At 49.7% G+C, this 19,247-nt stretch overlaps 1 protein-coding gene across 12 annotated transcripts in view; it reads right to left on the reverse strand.

Annotated features, from left to right (window-relative positions):
- Window positions 1-14,921, reverse strand: part of LHFPL2 (LHFPL tetraspan subfamily member 2) — a 169,829-nt gene extending 154,908 nt beyond the window's left edge. For 9 of the 12 annotated variants that reach the window (XM_027971485.2, XM_042252009.1, XM_060418765.1 and 6 more), the window contains exons 1-2: window positions 14,844-14,921; window positions 306-407 (exon numbers count right to left, since the gene is read on the reverse strand). The gene's annotated coding sequence lies outside the window, so the exon portion shown is untranslated. The remainder of the gene's footprint in view (window positions 1-305; window positions 408-14,843) is intronic. The other 3 variants (XM_042252012.1, XM_042252014.1, XM_042252013.1) reach the window with 1 other exon arrangement.
- Window positions 14,922-19,247: the final 4,326 nt, after the last annotated feature.

Here is a 19,247-nt window from a genome sequence, read left to right on the forward strand (position 1 = left end):
CAAGTGGAATGTGGGCTGAGTTCTAAACAAGGAAAAGGAGTTCTAAACTACCAACTCAAATGGAGAGGAGAAGGGTGCCCAGCAAAGAGTACTGGGTGGCCAGCAACACCCAGGAGAAAGCCAGGCAGGTCAGTCAACACTGTCACCAGCTAACTCAATGGGGCCGGTGACCACTTCATACCTTTCTTAGGGGAGCTGCTTTAAATATTTAAGGGTTTTCTTTTTAATGCATGGGGTGGTTCTCAGAGTGCATGGCATGGCTCAAGTTTTCCCACAAGCAGCCTGAAAATGAAACAACCCCTTACCTGTATGGGGAGGAGTGAAGATAAGGGTGTGAAGAGAGTGGTCCCTGACGAGATGTAAAAACCACAGGCCAGCTGTGAACTCAAGTGTGCTTCCCAGGTTCCCTGAAAAACAACAGGAGAGGGCCTTTTCGTTACCTTGGAATCGCCAGTCCTGGAACAGTCCCAGTAAAGACCCACAGACCCTGCCTAGGGCTCCTTGGTCTCAGAGCAGAAAATCTGACCAACGTCACCAGTCCAAGGGGTCGGGTCAGAGAAGTGGGTGAGAATCCTGGTGTTTAGCTCAGCGGGAGGGTAACGGTAAGCCAGGCGCTAACCCAGTTGTGTCTTGGTCTCCTCCCCGGCCAGGGCTATCTCACAGAATGATCTAGAAGGTCTTCAATGCCTGGGCACCATGGCAAGCCTGGAGTCACATGAATGACCATGGCGTGGGTCTCCTGCCCCCAGGGAGCTGACAAGCCACAGAGTCGGGGAAGTAAATGGGCAGTAATCAGGACCTTGATGCAGCTGAGAGGAGCTGAAGTGCGGAGAATAGGAGATGACGTGCAGCCTTTGCAGAGGCAGCTGCTGATCCCAGAGAGGTCAAAGGGCACTCCCCGGAGCAGGTGATGGCTAAGCTGAGGTCTGATAAGCAAGAGTTGACCAGGCTACAGTATACCAGGCAGAGCCAACAGCAAAAGAGGTGCCCAGAAGCAAGAGAACCTAGGGAGTTCACAAGCACAAGGAGTATTGCAGAGCCCAAGAGGGAGATGGAGGTCACTTTAGCAGAGTTGGACTTGCTCTTAAGGCCAATGGGCAGCCCATGAAGGGTCTCCTGCAGAGTGGCATGGTCAAAGCTCTCTGCAACATCAGAGAGAAGTAACTGGAAGGAGGTAAGGAATGCCCCCCTCAGACATCACAAATGCCACGGCCCTGGTCTGCTGCGGAGCTGACCAGGAGAGAAGGCCCCGGGGCAAGAGGACAGGGCCAGGGCTCCCTCCATGAACCACTGCTGAGTTACAGCCGTCTCCAGGGTTAGGTGACTCTACCCGGCAGGCGCCCCGCCAGGCGCAATCTGCCTGTCCCAACACACCCTCCAGGAATGGAAGAACGCCTGGTGTCCCAGTGGTTCTTGACATGCCCTTAGGCCAGTGGCTCCGGTATCGCCTGGGGATATGTCGGAAAAGCCAACTCTCGCTGACTCCAGACCTAGAGACTCCGCATCTCCGGAAGCGGGGCCCAGCCCCTGTGGGTTAACCAGGCTCCAGGTGATTCTGATGCTCTGCCCAAGGCAGCAAGCACTAAGCGGGGGACAGTGCCCGTCCGGGGGGCCAGAGCACAGGGCACAGAGCTGGCCTGGCCTGCTACCTCAACAGCGCCACCATGTGCAAGGCCTCGCACTCTGCGGGGCCTGTGACGCCCATTTATGCTTAAAGGGAAATATACAGGCGGCTTTTACTGATGCTTAGAACTGTTCCTAGCCCTGTGGACCAAGGGGAGGAGCACACAGGCCCACCTCCGGGTGGGAACCCGGTGCTCTGGGAGAATTCCATTTCCCTGAGAGATGCCCGGCCCTCTTCTGCTGCCCTTCTTTGTTTCAGGCAAAGGAAACTCCAGCTACAAGTTTCTCCTCCAGCCTCCAGACAGGGAATCTGACCACTCCAGAAAAGGAACAGTGAAGCTATCCAGAAAGCTCCCGTGGGTCGAGTTTCTTTCTGGAGTATGGAACAAACTCGGTGGTTACAGAGCTCCCAGGCCTACAAGCCATAACATAATTCAAGGCTGAAAAGGGATCCATTTGTTGCCTTTCTCTTTGAATATCTATCTTCTCTATAAGAAAGAAAAAAAATGAACCCCTCCCCACCAGAGAAAAAAAGAGTTTCTGTAAAGAGCAAGCAGATTCTCACATGCTTCCTTATGTTTCTATAGCCCTTACTTTTCTTCATAAAAGGCCAAAAAATGGGGTTCAAGACATAAAAACAATGTTCACGCCTACCCAGACCATGGGGACGAGCTGCCCACTTCAGTTACACTCAGCTGCTGGGGGGTGCCCCTCCGGGCAAGGCCACAGAGACGGGGCTAAGCCACAGGGCCCTGTAACAGATCAAGGAACCCAGTGTGGTCCGGGGGCCAGTAAAGACCCCACACGCCCAGCACACAAGGAACGCTGCAGAAATCCCCACTGCCTTCCCTGGGGACTGCACCCCACGTCTGCACACTCCAGCTCTCCAGGTTCACTTGGAGAGCAGAAACCTTCCTGCCCCTCTGAGGGCCATTTCCCATCAGTGTTGCGGAGGGCTTGACTCTTCAGAGACCCCACGCCACCTGGAACGTGCTTTAGGGTATATAGTCTTTCTCATATCTGCAAACAATATTTACAGCTCCTGGCTGGCTAAAAGAAACTCTGAACTCAGCCCTTCTGAAGCTTGTCTGAGTGGTTCGGATTTTCAGAACAGCGTGGCGATGGCGGGGAGAGGCAACCTCCTCACTTGCCCCTGCCCACCAGGTGCCCGCACCTGTCAGGACCTTTTACACGCCCCACGTGCCTGTTCATCCTGTCCTCCACACCCTGCCAGCCACGCTGAAGACAGCGACTGTTCCGCCATCTCCCCACCAAGGCTGTAAAGCTCTGTAAGTAGCCAACTAAGTGCGCGTTAAATAAATGACTGGCCACATGAACATATGGACTCAACCAGAATAAGAGTTTCAGGCCTGGATTCATCCCCTCACCTCCTCTTGCCCAAACAAGTGAAATGACTTGCCCAAGGCCACAGAGCAACTAACGGCTGGGAGAGGCTTCTCAGTGCGTTCTCACACCCACAGGCTGTGTTCCCATCTTTGCTGGGTACCCGTAAACCATCATCCCTTGCAGACCAAGGCATCTTATTTGTGATAAGAAAAACTTCATTTTTGTGTGTTTTCGAGCTCCTGCCCCAAAACACAGAGGACCATCTTGTGAATCTTAAAATGTGGCGCACTATACCCAAACTGAGGATATGGACGGGACCCCGGGGGTAGCAACGTCAGGAAATGGCTGTCGGTGGGGGAGCGGGTCAGTCTTCGTCATCGTTACCACAGTTCTGGTCCCTGGGATGTAACAACACTTGTAACTTCTCTGTTGGTCAAGCAGTGTGGGAAAAAGACTCTCTCCGCCATCTCCACTGTGTTCTGAAAATCCGAACCACTCAGACAAGCTTCAGCTGGGCACCAGAAGGGCTGGGTTCAGAGTTTCTTTTAGCCAGCCAGGAGCTGTAAGTATTGTTTGCAGATATGAGAGCAAGAGACTATACCCTAAAGTACGTTCCAGGTGGCGTGGGGTCTCTGAAGAGTCAAGCCCTCCTCAAAACTGACTGGCAAACGGCCCTCGGTGGGGCAGGAAGGTTTCTGCTGCTGGCCAAGTTCTCCTGATAACCTGAACTTCTCTCTCAAAATTTAATAGACTGGGGAGGGGGGGCGGGGTGCAACAAAATCTCAGGCTCGACTGCAGTGTTTAATCTTAACTTTCCTGCCTGGATCATCTGGTTTGCATTACAACTGGTCAGGAGCATGTGGCATGGCCACCTTAGGTAGAAAGAAGGGTGCCAGGTGCAGAGACAGTGAAGCCCCTATTTTACACAAATCGAGTGAGTGAGAATGACTTCTGCCCAGCACCCTCCCAGGTATCCTGGGCTCCCCCGGACACCTGAGCTGCCCTGCATGGCCCCTCCAGTCGCCCCTGACAGCCCTGTCCCAGCCCTGCTCCGCCCACACAGTGCCCACAGTTCACCCCATCAGAGTCCACTCTCTTCACACCCTTATCTTCGCTGGCATTTTATGAAACTATTCCTGTTCAGGGCTTCCCTGGTGGTTCAGCTGGTAAAGAATCTGCCTGCAATGTGGGAGACCTGGGTTCGATCCCTGAGTCAGGAAGAGCCCCTGGAGGAGGGAACAGCTACCTACTCCAGTATTCTGGCCTGGAGAATTCCAAGCGGCTACAAAGAGTCAGACACAACTGAGCGACTTTCAATTCACTTCACTTCCTGTTAAGGCCTAAGTAATCAATGTAGTACCTGTTCTATGGATGCTTACATGTTGGATAGGATGTTTAAAGAGAACCATTTCACCCAAATTCCTCTAATGGTAAAATTCTAGGTATGCCAGTAAGTGAACTCCAGCTTTTGGACACAGAGCCCCTTCCACACTCCTCCAATCCCATCACACTGACCATTTCCCACTTCATTTGTTTCATAAGCTGATCCTGCCCCTACAGTGGAGGGAAGACAGACCCTGCTTTGGTAGAAATGGAGGTTAACATTAACACAATAATGTGCAAAGTCCAACTCCTCAGTCTGTCAGTTCGCCTGGGTCAGAACCAAACTCTGTGGAGGATGATGGACCCTTCTCCATTCATTTCTGGTCAGCGCTTACTTAAGAAGGGAATACGCTAACATTATCTCCAGAGTCTGAATCCAAGCACGGGAGAGTGTGGGAGAAGTCGGCCTCAGGACATTCCTTTCTCTGTAGAAGCCCGAAGTGCATATCCCAGTATCTCCAAGAATGTCCCAAAGCATTTAATAATCAGTATCTGTAACACCTTCCTAAAAATAACGGCTTCAGAACAGACTCTTACACTGTTGACAAAGGACTCTCTGATTCGGTCCTATCCAAGATTAGAAAGAGCCTTACTGTAACACGTGTCAAGATAAAAACTGAAGTGGGTCCAGTGGGACAAAAGCCAGCCCTTCACAAGCAAGTATCTGAGAGGCCAAGAAAAGAGCAGGTAAGGGAGGCCCCCAGACATGGCTGATAACACAGGCTCAGATAGATAGGTTTCCACTGATGTTCCTCGAAAGCGGGATTTCAAGAACCTGCCCAATTATAAAAACCATCCAGAGAGTCTGTAAAAAATTCAGATTCCAAGGACCTGTACCAAACCAACCAACTAAAAGCTCCAGGGTGGGGTCTGAAACACATCCAGGGGGTACCCAGCAGAGGGTCAGGTGAGTTTCGTAAGTAACATTCCACAGCAAACAATATGTAACTTTTTAAAACATTGTAGTCATATAAATTCAAAGGGATAAGGTCCGTGAGAAAAGGCAGGCTTAATTGGAGGAAGTTAGAGCCTTCTTTATGTATTTAAAATTATGGAACATAATCAAGTAATGAGGAAATCAGTTTAATTAAAACCTCTTCTTTTAGCTTAACCATATTCCACCTGGAAGACCATCCATAACCTCCTTCCCCACCCTGAGGGTGGAAGGCAATCCCAGAACAGCTGCTCGGGGCTGTTAGAGACTGGCAGAGACAGGGCTGAGGGCCCTCAGGGCAGTCCCAGTAAAGAAGCAGGCATCAGTCTCTCAATCAGGACCCACGTGCCTTCCTGCTCGGGCCTTCACAGGGCTCAGCCCCCAGCTGACCATTCCGCAGCCTTCTTGTGGCCCTGTCTCATGTGAGGCCTTGCTCCTCCAAACCTGCTCCACAGAACCAGCAGTGCCAGGCTGACGGGATCATGCCAGCAGAATCCCAGGCCCCACCTGGGCCTGCTTACTCAGAATCTGAGACCTAACAAGATTCCAGGCTCTTCCTGTGTCCATTCAAGTCTGAGAAGCCCTGCTTTAAAGCCTGGAGAGGGCCTCCATCGGGACTTTCACCCACCTGGGGAATACCCAGCTCACCAGCCCACCCACTTGGGCTCCAGCCTCTAAGAGGCCTTCTTCCTCACGATCCTTACTCAAGTCTTGTCAGACTCGCTTTGTCTCAGGGCCAGATCACTGTCAGCAGAGCCCAGTGACAGCTGACAATCCAAAGCCCAACATTGAGGAGGTGGCAAGTACTGACCGTCTCCTATATCCTCATCTGGCTCCTCCATCTGCCCGCCTCCCTGAAGAGGCAGGACTACGGACCCCGTGACTGCAAGTCAGTAGAGACAAGCCAAAGTCAAACAATACTGTGGAACTCGGGCTCTCAGTCCCAGCACGATGTTAATGAGGTTGAGGTCACAAGCAGATTAGCTTCCTCTGTATCTTGGCACGGACTCCAGCCCTCTGCCCTCTGGCTGCCTACAAAGGCTAACACGCCCCTGGTTACTACGAGGAGAAGGACTAGGAGAGGCTGAACAGAGCAGGGGCAGAAAAGGACACAAAAACCTTGGACGGCTGGGGAATGACTGAATCGAGGATTCATCCTGAATGAACGATACTCAACTCAGAGGGGTGGCTGACGTGACAGATGACCGGCGAGAGCTCAGAATCATCGAGCAGGCTGAACAAACACATCAGGATGAGAAAGCTGAAAGCTGACAAGAAATGGGAAGTCCTACGGTCAAGATTTTAAAAATCAAATACACGTATGGAAGCTAGGGGAAATCTACGTTCTTATTTTAAAGGTTTTATTTTAAAAACTTTAAGTTCCTATTTTAAAAGGTTAAAAAAAAATTTTTTTTTTAATGCAAGTGTTGGGGAGTTCCCTGGTGGTCCAGTGGCTAAGACTCCACGCTCCCAATGCAGGAGGCCCAGGTTCGATCCCTAGTCAGGGAGCATGGGCTCTCTAGGTCCCACCGACATACTGCAATGAAGACCCGATGCAGCTCAATAAATAAAAGATTTTTTTTTCAACGCAAGTTTTGTTGACTAATGGAGTAGCTAAGAAAGCTAACATACATAGGGCCCATAGGTCAAGGGGAGCAGTGGTCCCTGCGTAGCATAGTGTCTGGACTATCCTCAACTGACCCCCGGCCACCTGTCCACACAGGTGTATACACAACCTGTCACACTTCATGGCTGCCACCTCTTGGGTTCTTACTTCTCAGCGTGGCTGGCCTCTGTACCGGACTACCGCTCTTTATGGCTTTGGCTTCTGTTTTAAATATCCCTCATACCAGCTGAGCTCTGCTTGATGCCACCCTTTCTTTACTTATCAAGAAAAGAACTACAGATCCAAGCACAAACTGGGAAAAGCACATTTAAAAAAAAAGAGAGAGAGAGAGAGAAAGACAACCTAAGCAACCTGTTTACCAAAAGGATTTGACTCCAAAAAGACCTACAGTCACCTGTGTAAGCAGGCACACCAGGGTACATATTACAGCATGGATCTGTGCAGGATCAGTAATTAGGTCAGTAAATTATGAGCTTCCAGTATAGAAAAGCCCTGAAAATGGCTACTATACGGATGAGCAAATGACAGGGTAAACATCTGTTTAGACATACTGCCCTGTGTAGAATCTTCTTCTAGGAATGGTGTGATGGTTTCATTGCTCAGTAAGCATCCAACTCTTGCAACCCAATGGACTATAGCCCACCAGGCTCCTCTGTCTGTGGGATTCTCCAGGCAAGTTACTGGCGTGGGTTACCATTCCCTTCTCCCGGGGATCCTCCCAACCCAGGGATCGAACCCAGGTCTCCTGCGCTGCACGTGGTCTCTTGTACTGCAGGCAGATTCTCTACTGCCTGAGCCACCAGGGAAGCTCCAGAAATACACAGGTAGCCGTTAAAAAAAAAAAAAAGATGGATGTGATTTTAGACTGTTTCTGAAGTTGTGAGCAGTGTTTTCCTTAAGTGTCTATTTCATATACAAATGGTAGTCATTTATACACACAGAAACACTGCCTACTGGGAAGTTTGTAGTTGCCAGATTGACCAGCATATTCTTTCTAGTTTCAGAAAATGTGATTCCTAGGGGTGAGAAAAAGTTATAAAATTTTCAAAGGTAAATTTGTCTGGAGTAATAAGTGCATTGTGCACGGCTTATCTGAAGATTAAAAGAGACTACTGTCTATGCACTTATGGGCATCTTTAAACAACTGGCTAACTGCCTCCAAATTAGAAAACGACACGTGAAATTCAGCCCAACAGCAGCCCACCTCGGGAGAAAGGAAGCTTGAACTTCAGGTGCCCTTGACAACACAGCGCCGTGTGGAAAGAAAGAAAATGCTGAACAATAGACTCAGTAGAGGAAGGACAATCCCTTTAATTTCCCGGGAATGTGAGGAGGTTGATGCTAAAGGGATATTTAAGATCTCGTTGCTGGCTTGAGTTCTGCTAAACAACTGAAAACAAGAAAAAAGAAACAAAGAAAAAAAAACACCAAAATGCACACATCAGTATAGTATATTTACACACATATATAGGTAGACAGGCCTGGCGGGCTGGGGGCTAGCCCTGAGCAGCCTTGATTAAAACAGGAGAGAAGGAAAACATGGGCCAAGATTCTTCTTAATTTGGCATGGCTAGCTGTCAGTTTAAAAGATTTAATAGATATTTATGACAAATAGAGCATCTGTGTTCCTGTTGATGGACTTAGGACACTGGGGTGATTCATTGTCTCAAGCTAACCCAGTCCAAAGCAGAACTCCTAAGAAGATAATACTTCCTCAGATCTCAGTGATGCTTTATTGCGACTGTGCTGCTAAGTATGGCTATCATCTTGATTTTATACACTTTTATCAGCCTTTTTGGAGAAGGAAATGGCAACCCACTCCAGTATTCCTGCCTGGAGAATCCCATGGACAAAGGAGCCTGGTGGGCTACAGTCCGTGGGGTCGCAAAGAGTCGGACACAACTGAGTGACTAACACACACACATACGGGTAGATATTTAATTTGGTACATATCGATCAGACACATTTAGATATCGAAGTGAAATGCCTCTCAGATCACACTTCACCATGTCTATGAAACGTACAAAGGGAACCGACGGGAAGGAGTGGGTTCTTCCCTACTATTGGGAGGAAGGTGCCCCGTTCTGGCCCTGGGTCACCTAACACAGTCCTGGTTATGTCCCTCCACAACCACATTTACAACAGATAGGAATTTCAAGTCTTCTTAAAGATGCAGACCGGCTTTGCCATGGACACAGCGCAGATGTAAGGAGGTATGCAGCGCTGTGGCCAAAACTGCCGACACGCTGTTTTGCGCAAAGAACAGAAAAACACACCAACAACTGTTTTGTTCTGGTTTTTTTAAGGTAGCATGCTATTTTTTAATAAATCTGAAAAACAGAAAAATAAAGAAAATAGTCATCTGTAACTCCATGAGTCCAAAATAATCAGAATTTTAGCCTACCTCCTTCAGAATGATGTCAGTCATCAGACTGACGATGATTAATAATTCCACTGAGTCTACCCTAAACCCACACCAGTAGGAGAAGTAACAGCTAAATAATCAACAGCATGCCTGCCCTTTAACAGGTCTTCACTGGGGCCTACTTTGCACATGTATGTTTATTACACAAATGAAATGAAATTCAAATTAACAGCCTCTTGAGGGCCATACTGTGTATCTGCTAAGTCCTGTCCAGCTCTTTGTGACCCCATAGACTGTAGCCCGCCAGGCTCCTCTATGGAATATTCCAGGCAAGAATATTGGACTGGGTTGCTATTTCCTACTCCAGAGGATCTTTCCAATCCAGGGCTCAAACCCACATCTCTTGAGTCTCCTGCACTGGCAGGCAGGTTCTTTACCGCTAGAACCACCTAGGAAGCCCTTAGGGCCACGTGGTAACTTCAAAATAGGAGGCAGATAAGCCTTGTCCCAGGTAGACACGGAAACAATAGCTCCCTAAGCATTCAATACAAGGTCTCAAGGTGCCTACAGAAACCCTTCTCCTGGCAGATAACCAGTCCCACTGCGGTGGGAAGAGTGTGTTCCAGACTCTTTTCTTCTTTATTTTTAAATTTTTTAATTGAAGGATAATTGCTTTATAGAATCTTGTGGTTTTCTGTCATACATCAACAAGAATCAGGCATAGTTACACCCATGTCCCCTGCCTCCCGAACCTCCCTTCCATCTCCCTCCCCACCCACCCTTCCAGTGTGTTACAGAGCCCCTGAGTTCCCTGCAGACTCTCTCTTCTTAAGAAGGACACTAATCCCATCCCAGGGGCTCCACCCTCATGACCCCATCTAAACCACATTACTTTCCCAAGATGCCGCCTCCAAAGACCATCACCATGGGCGTCAGGGTTTGGACCGAGGAATTCTGGGAAGAACACAGTCTATTTGGAATATGTGGATGTCCAGGGGGTGACGGATGATCAAATGTATCAGCTGTACATCCTAGCTACTAAATACGCTCAGAGCCTTCCTATGTACATCCCTCTAGACTATCTCGGTTCAAAACAACACAAACAGATCTCACCAAGTCGGCAAAATAACACCAGTAAGAGTCTGCTCACTGAAGGCCAAAGTCAGGGCTTGATTAGCCCCTGTTAGGCCAACTGAAAGGATGAAAGAGAAAAATTCAGTTACAAGGACACAGATTACTCTCACCCTGAACACTGTTCAGTAAACTTCAAGAGGCCAGTCAACCACTGACCACTACTGTAAAAATGACTCCACCTTTCATCTCCACTTCCAGACTTCTCTTCCCTACCTGTGGAGCCAATGCTCTGGTGGGCATCTCTCCCCAGAAGGCTCACAGCCTAGCTGTGGAGTCAATGAACTCATCCCTCCTCGCCATAGCTGCTCACCTCAGTGAAAGGCGCCACGCCCCAGTCCAGTCACCCTGGGCTCCCTCTTACTAAGAGCCCAGCCCTTAGTAAGGAAGTGTCGTCCGCCTCTCCAGGCCTCTCCCACCTTCCCTCACCAAGTCCCACCAGGTTTCCTACACGAGCCCTCCAGCTCACCTGCTATTCCCAGCCCTGGCCTCTTGCCATCGAGCCCACCTAGAGTTCCTTCTAACGCACAGTCTGATCACTTCAATCACCTGCTTCAACAAGTCAATTCACCTGCTCATTCCCCATCTTCCATACAGCTTTCAAGATGAAGCTCAGACTCCTCAGCTCAGCATCCAAGATCCAACGCCCGCAGGGACTTCCCTACACAACTTTGCCTCTAGTCCAAGCAGCTACTCTCAGTGCCCTGATGACCTTATACCATGTCAAGCCTTTAGACTCCAGACATATGCATTCTTATTGTACCAGGTATTACTGTAACCTTAAAAGTAATGGGAAAACAAGCAACCTTGAAGGTGCATGAGGGACCAACTATCCGCTCTTCCCTTTACTCTCGGCCCTGCCTCCTGTCAGCTTCCCAGGTGCTGCTAAACAACCCGCCTGCCAATACAGAGTCAACTATTTAAGTACCAGACCAGGCTCCTCCTGAACACAATCTGGGTTTTATAAGCTGATGATCAGATCGGACCTTTGATTCCTTCTTTGTCTTTTTAAGGCTGTGAAGTCTCACTTCCGAGTAAAACCCCTACTTGTTCTCCTAGCATACTGGCTGGTGATTCTACTCAAATAGGACACATACCTTATTATAAAGCACAGAAAGAAACAGGCCCCCTTTTCTTCCTTCTCCCTGTAGAGGACCCGTAAGACCAGCCGCCATCCCCAGCCAGATCACCTCCCTCCAAGCTGGCTGGCCTGTGGAAGAGTAGCGCGCCCAGCACACTGCTTGCCCAGCACAGGCACTCCGATACAAAATGAGAGCTTCTCTAGTTTCCAGAGCTCCTTCCCACACAGAGCCTGCTTCTCCAACCCGCATGAGCGCTCTGTGAGTGGAGAGGCCTGCTCTTAGTTTCTGTTATCAGACATCAGAACAGAGCCTGGCCCACCGGAGAGCTTACTGGGTATCTGCGAATGACTGGATAAAAGAACGGATGAATGAGCAACCAGGCACGCCCCCCTCCCCCCAAATTAGAAAAGCAATATGCTCCCCAGCTCCAAAACTACTGTTTTGCTAAGAATGTCTTTTGTTCATTTAGCAACTAGGTACAACCTTAGGAAGACCTGGGCAATGAACTATTAACCCCAAGACATACTTCGAAGGTCCTTTTTGGAATAAATTCTTGAGATCAGGTATTTGGTTACTATTTGTATCTTTCTAAGAGCAATGAACATTGAGGAAAACATTGCTCTAGAATTCCCAAGAGAGACACCATGTCCACCTTTTCCCCTCAAATAAATGTCTATATTTGCTTTGGTGGGACCTGAGAAGGTGCCCTTGCAAGGGAGCAGTGAGGCTGAAGTTGCAGGCCACAGCTGCCTCAGGTCCTCAGACCCACACCGAACCTGCACTATACACTCCTCACAACTGGAGTCCCAGAAAAGGCTGACCTGAGGGGCCAAGAGCATGCAGCCTGTACGTTCTAGAAAGATCAAGTGTGTCTGACAGCGGGCTGCTGGGGGCACAGGGACAGCCTCAACTGAGGCCAGCCATCAAGCATCCTGGTAACCTGCCTCTTTGAATGGCACTGCTTTTTCCTGGGCATTTGAAGTACTAGACAAACACCATAAACATTTTCTAAGCACTTACTCAGTGTGATGCACCACCCTACCTAGATTCTATATAAAAGTACATAATCACATTTAAAACTTCAAGGTGATTCTTTGACTTGAACTTTATCATCATCATTTCACAGACACAGAAACCAACGCTGAGAGAAATCAAATAACTTGTCCCGGGTTCTGGTAGTAAGTGACACCTCTGGGAACCCAACAGTCCCAGTCTGCATCTCCTATATTTTGGTCTCCTATTTTGTCAATTTCTTTGCAATAAAGAAGTTGTGTTTGTGAGTGTGTGTCTCTGTTAGTTGTTTCAGTTGTGTCCAACTCTTTGAAGCCTATGGATTGTAGCCCTCCAGGCTGCTCAATCCATGGGGATTCTCCAGGCAATAACGCTGGAGCGGCTGCCACTTCCTCCTTCAGGGTATCTCCCCCACCCAGGGATTGAACCTGTGTCTCTTATGTCTCCTGCATTGGCAAGCCTGTTCTTTACCACTAGCACCACCTGGGAAGCCCAATAAAGAAGTTAAGAAGCTGTATATGTTGTGCATTAAAAATGGGTCGTTTTCTATATATTTTCTATCTTCTCCTACCTTGGACTTTTCCTCCCTGCCCTTCCTAAACACTGCCTGAGGGTAAAATCTCTGCAGTCAGTCAATCGGCACATCTGAGGCCCATCCATGTGCATACACAGCATATATTACTTTTTCCAGAAGGCACTTGTTTTGTTCTAATCCACAAAGATTCGTTTTTTCCTTCCTAAAGACAAATTACTGGTTTGTGTATCCTGACGCAAATTATATTAGATTCAAGAATGTTCATTTGCAGTGTAATTATTCTTCCTAATTGGACTGCTCTGAAGATAAACGATTTCCCCTCCCCACTCCCATCCTGCAAGACACACTGTCTTTTTCCCTGGAGTAAAATGTTTGCTGCACCCTTTGCAAACACACCACAACAACCCACATGATCTGTCCTCTGTGTGACCACTCAGGAAAAATATTATTGTAACAGTGGATTTTATCCGGTATTACCTCAAACTCCTCCAACATTATTTTCTCAGAATCAGATCTCTGACAAAGATTAATAACAAGTCTATCACAGTATGATAGCAAAATGAAATGAAAATCTTGGCTGTTCTTTCTCTTCCCTAGCTTTAAAACATTTCATCTCCCTACCCACCAGCATGTGTTTCCTATCTCTTATATTTGCAGGAGAGAAGTCATTTTTTTAAAGAGGACCCGTAGCGAAGAGTCAGGAATACTCGGGAAAGAGCAATACCGAGGTAATTAGCATCCGTCATCGCTCAAACCTGGCGCCGGTGGAGCGCTCAAGCCAACGGGAGAAGCAAAAGCAACGTGCAGAAGAGAAACGTCTCTCGCAACTCAACTCGGTTACTCAGGTTTAACTCGCACCGGCCGGCTCTAACACACCCCGCCCCCCATACCTCTGCCCGCTCTGGCTCCAACACAGACTTGTCTATAGAGGCCGCTTTGCGATTTCAGACTGAAGGTCTACTTTTATATGTGGGTCACTGATGGCAATCGAGATGCACGCACAGGATCACAGGATCCGCAAAATACAGGAAATGGCCCGGGTTGGGAGTGAGGATGGGGGTGAGGGGTAAGACTTCGGCTTTCCTCTCAGTTACTCCCATTGAAGAAACCAGCTGAAGGATTCTCATAAAACTCATGACCCTCCTGAAACAAGAGAAAAGGTGAACAGGACGGAAGGAAACGCTTTCTCCCTTCTGAGTTCAAAGGACCTACACTGCTGAATGAAAGGGGTGGAGGGGGTGAATTGTACACACAAACTTCGTGCCTGAAAACATCCAGAAACCCCTAAGAGTCTCCCCGGGTCCTTTACCCCATCCCTGAGCTCAGCCCAGCCCGCCCAGACGTGGTCTTCCCCCTCCACGCCCACCTCCTTCCCCCCTCCTCCAGCCCTCACCCCCGATCCCTGCGCTGCCCACAAAAATGCAGCCCAGATCTGAGCAGCAGCTGACGTCTGCGGCCGGCTTGACCCACACACCGCAGTCCAGGCCCGCGCGGGCGACCACCGGGCGGCCCCGGGCGCCGAGTCCGCAGTCAGCGGCACCCGGGACCCGCGCCGGCCGACGCACGCCGCCGGCGGCGAGAACGCTGGGCTCGCGCCGACTTCCCAGCAAAGCGTCTTTCCAGGCACAACTTTTTTTCCACTTCTGCGGCGGGCGGTCGCGGCTGCCAGAGACGAAGCGGCGTTCCCTCCTTCCCCAGCGTCCGGCACCCGTCCCGCCAGCGCCTCCCGGGCCCCGGGCCGCCCTCCGCGCGGGCTCGGCGGGCGCCGCGCCGGGCGCCGCGCGGGCCCCGCCGCCCCGACTCACCCGGTCGCGGCTCGGCGTCCTCGGCTCCGAGCCGCGGCTCCCCGCCACGCGTCCCCGCGGCCGCCTCTCGGTCTCTCCGGCCCCGCCGGGCGCGCGGGGAAGGAGGAGGAGGCGGGCGCAGGGGGGAGGGAGGAGGCGGGCGCAGGGGGCGCGGGCGGGCGGGAGAGGGTCCCGGGCGCGCGCGGCGGCGGCGGCGAGGCGAGAGCGCCGACCTCGGCCGCCGCGGGGCTCGCAGGCTGGGAGGGGACGGAGGGGCGGGGGCGGAGGGAGGAGGCGGCCGCCGCGCCTCGCCGCCCAGGGCCCGGCCGCGCGCCGCCGCCCAGTCACCCTCGCCGAGCCCCGCTCCCGGCCGGCGTCCGGGGAGGGTCGGGCCCGGGGCGCGCCCGGCGTGGGGCGGGGCGGGCGGCCGAGGCCCGGCCTCCGGGGCGGGGTGTCCCGCGGGGCCCCGGGGGGTGTGGGCGCAAGGGGATCCCCGCCAGGCGGGGCGAGGCCCCGGGGCCTGGGAGCGGGCCCTGCGCCCGTCGGGCGGCGACGGCGAGTCCGGCGAGGGTCCCCCGGGCTGGGCCCGGGGAGCTCCCGGCGCGGTTTCGGAAAGCCGTCTCCAGTAGTCGGGAGAGCGCGCTCCGCCCGGCCGGGGGAGGCGGGGAACCGCGGAGCCGGGGGTGAGACGGCTGGCCCTGGGGCTCCCGGAGCGGTTCCCCAGGTGGGAAGGTTGTCCGTGCGCTGATCCTGGAGGATCCAAAGTCGGAGGGTGGGGTGGGGGTGCCTGGACCCCCCATCCTCGCCTTCCCCTCCCGGAGCCGAGGATCCGCGCGTCGATTTCCTTGCCCTGTGAGTTTCTAAGACAGAAAACTCAGTGCAAACAGCCACAAAGAATATACGTCAATTGGTTGCTTGAGATCCTGAAACATCCTCCCCTGAACTTAAAATACGGTTTCGGAGTGAATTTCTAAGGCCCTTTATCTAGTAGTCTGGAAGGGCATCCTTGTCCAGAGAGGGGACTCACGAACTGACGCCCCCAGAGTGGGAGCAAAGAGCCCAGAGTTAAATGGTCAGAAATTAAGGTGACAAGATTCCTTGTGATTTTGACTTTGGCACAGAGCATTTGGCCAGGCAAACTCTTCTTGTCTTTTTTTCCTGTCAACTCCTCAGCCTCTTACCTGAGTCATCGGTACCCACTAGTCGCCTGAATTCAGACCCTAGAAGTAAATTGGGGGCCTTGCTCCTCCATGGCCGACAGCCACTCCCATTGATTCTTCACCTTTAACGTCCTTTCCACGTCCACAGCCACCTTCCTCATCCTTGCAGTTTGGGGACCTCATAGCTTCAGTGGTCTTCTCCCTAGTTCCCTGCTCTGGCCTTCTTTGTGCTGGCATCCACATGCACCCCTCTAGCTACAGGTTAATGGTTCTAGAACACCGCTTTGGGCTGCCCAGGTGGCCCTAGAATCTGCCTGCCAATACAGGAGGCACAAAAGTCGCAGGTTCAATCCCTGGGTTGGGAAGATTCACTGGAGGAGGGCCTGGCAACCCCCTCCAGTATTCTTACCTGGAGAATCCCCATGGACGGAGGATCCTGTGCAACCCTACAATCCATGGGGTCGCACAGAGTCAGACATTACTGAGCACACAGCACATTTGGGCAGGCTACTTCCTGTTGTAGAAGCTCTAAGGGGCACTTTGGCACAGAAAATTCTGAATTATTTAAAAACTTTCCATTCAAACCACCCATCAATCCACTCCTTGGAGCCTTGCACTCTAACAAGCAAGGAGATCCTCCCTGACAGTGCCCCAAGGTTCCATACTGTATGGAAGGTGGGAGTAGTTGCTGATACTCTTGCCAGAACTGGAATGCTGTCTTTCATGTTCTCCCAAAGCCAAATCCCACTTATCTTTGTTGAAAATGAAGTGTGTAGTACCACATTTCTTCTCTAAAATGTGTGTGTTCTTCCCATTTTTGAAACTAGAGATAACAAGGCTTATAAACAAAATAGGATTAGAAACAAACAACTCAGAAGCTATATAAGGTTGCAACCAGAGCGCTAACAAAAAGAGTAACCCATTCCCCTCCCCCTCAAAAAATACCAGCAGAACTCAAGAGCCCTGTTCTAGTCCTAATAAATGTTACAGTAAACATTAATACAGAACTTTGTAAAACAATGGAGGTAACTAATGAAGAGATTGGAAGGAGAGTTGTTTGAGGTTGCTGAGTTAGGAAGACAAGCACAAGTTCTACAAATAAGAGGTGAATTCACCCTCCCAAGTTAGAGCCCATGATCAAACCAATTCAAGGGAGAGAACACAGAGCAAATGAGCACCGGGCATAGCACTGTGTGTCCTCCACAACTGGAATTCTGCTATGTTTTGTCTGTAGCTGCTCTTTCTTGATGGTGCAAAATACTAAGGTGCTGGCAACAATTGCATATGAACCAACATGACCACCCCATTGTACCAACATCCTTTCCCTACTTAACAGTCATGAACGCGTTAATTTCTATTACATATGCTTTCATTATAAAACATGCTGGTAATGGAATAGACTGTACTGTACTTAATTATATGCATAGAAGATAGATTCTACTCCATTCCACACATCTGTTGAGCACTTACTGTATGCCAGCAACTGTTTCAAGCACTGTGAGTGCATCAGTGAACAAAGAAAACCACAAAAACACTTACTGTCATGGATGGTGAGCACTTGAACATGACATCACAGGACGACCTGCATTTATTGAGTTGTATTATGTCTCATATGTATGTGCTTCAACTGATGCCTCATGCACAGTTTAGTCTCTTTGAAGGCTAGAGTTGAGCCTCAAGTCTTTGTATCTTTCACGGGGTCTCATGCAGCAAATATCTGCTGCTGCTGCTGCTGCTGCTGCTAAGTCGCTTCAATCGTGTCCGACTCTGTGCGACCCCATAAACGGCAGCCCACCAGGCTCCTCCATCCCTGGGATTCTCCAGGCAAGAACACTGGAGTGGGTTATCATTACCTTCTCCAAATATCTCCTGGAACATGTAAATAAGGGAGTTTACGCCTATTTTATACCTTGTGTTGTTGAATTCACAGGAAAACCACCTGGGAAATCTAGAAGATTTTCTCAGAACCATGTTTGTTGCCACTTGGACTAAAATCAAAGCAAGTATCCATAGATAGGATCATTTGGATGTGAAGAGTAAATAAATTATGCTTAATAGGAAGCAAGAAAGTAGGAACAGGCAGGGGAGGGAAAAGAGAGGGAGAGAGAGACAAAAAGGTGCAGTTCAAGAAGAAAGTGCCTGCTAAGTTCCCTGGAGAGGCAGAGCTGGGGAAAGAACAATAGCAGGAACTGGGTTATTGTGAATACTGCTGCTATCATGCGCTTCAGCCAAAGAAATATTTACTGGGAGATAAGGGAGCAGGAAATTATAAGAAATGAAAGAATATCTACGATGTTTGGTCACATGACAAGGAGACCTTGGAAGAAAATAATTATGAGCCACTGGGTCATAATGTAAAATTTCAGTTGGTGCTGGCTGAATTGTTGTGATTCTGAACTTACTTGCCTGTGCAGATCATTTCTCCAAACATTTTATCTGACCCTTGTGGCTCAGACGGTAAAGAATCTGCCTGCAATACAGGAGACCTGAGTTCAACCCCTGGGTCGTGAAGATCCCCTGGAGAACGGAATGGCTACCCACTCCAGTATTCTTACCTGGAGAATCCCATGGACAGAGGAGCCTGGTAGACTGCTATCCATGGGGTCACAAAGACTTGGACACTATTGAGTGACTAATGTTTTCACTTTTTTCAATGTAACTTGCATCCATAAAGTTAGATTTTTTTCATGTGTGAACACTTCCTGTCCTTTTCTGTGTATGAATCTGCTTGGGATGTAAATAAAATATGTATTTATGACAGATATATTGGATATATTTTCATGGTTGTCAGCACACTGAACACTGATTAAGTTCATCTATTCATCTCCATAAAAATCCACCCCTCAAAACCACCACCACCACCGCCACCCCCATTCTAAGAGCTTGCTGTTTCCTAAAACAGCATATAGTAGCGATCATAGGATTTCAGTGCAAAACAAAATTGGAAACTCATGTCTTTTGAAGATCACATTAAAAATGAAACAATATAAGCTGAGAATCTTCAAGGAAACTAGCAAACTTGGAGTTTACCAACATGGGATCCAATGAAAAATTAATCTTCTTTCTGCCTTTTTACTCCATAGATCTAATTATACAGAGAAGCCACCTGAAATTCTAAGAATCCATTTTCCTTGACAAGTACACATTGATAAAAGGCAATCTGGAGGATCTCTACTAACTTAAAAGGGCTCTGTCAATTAAAATTAGTGCTGTCTGATTTATGTCAGACAGAAGCAATCTTTTGGGCCATAGGAATGACCTAGAG

This window comes from Ovis aries, chromosome 7 (genome assembly GCF_016772045.2).
Source record: "Ovis aries strain OAR_USU_Benz2616 breed Rambouillet chromosome 7, ARS-UI_Ramb_v3.0, whole genome shotgun sequence".
NCBI lineage: Eukaryota > Metazoa > Chordata > Mammalia > Artiodactyla > Bovidae > Ovis > Ovis aries.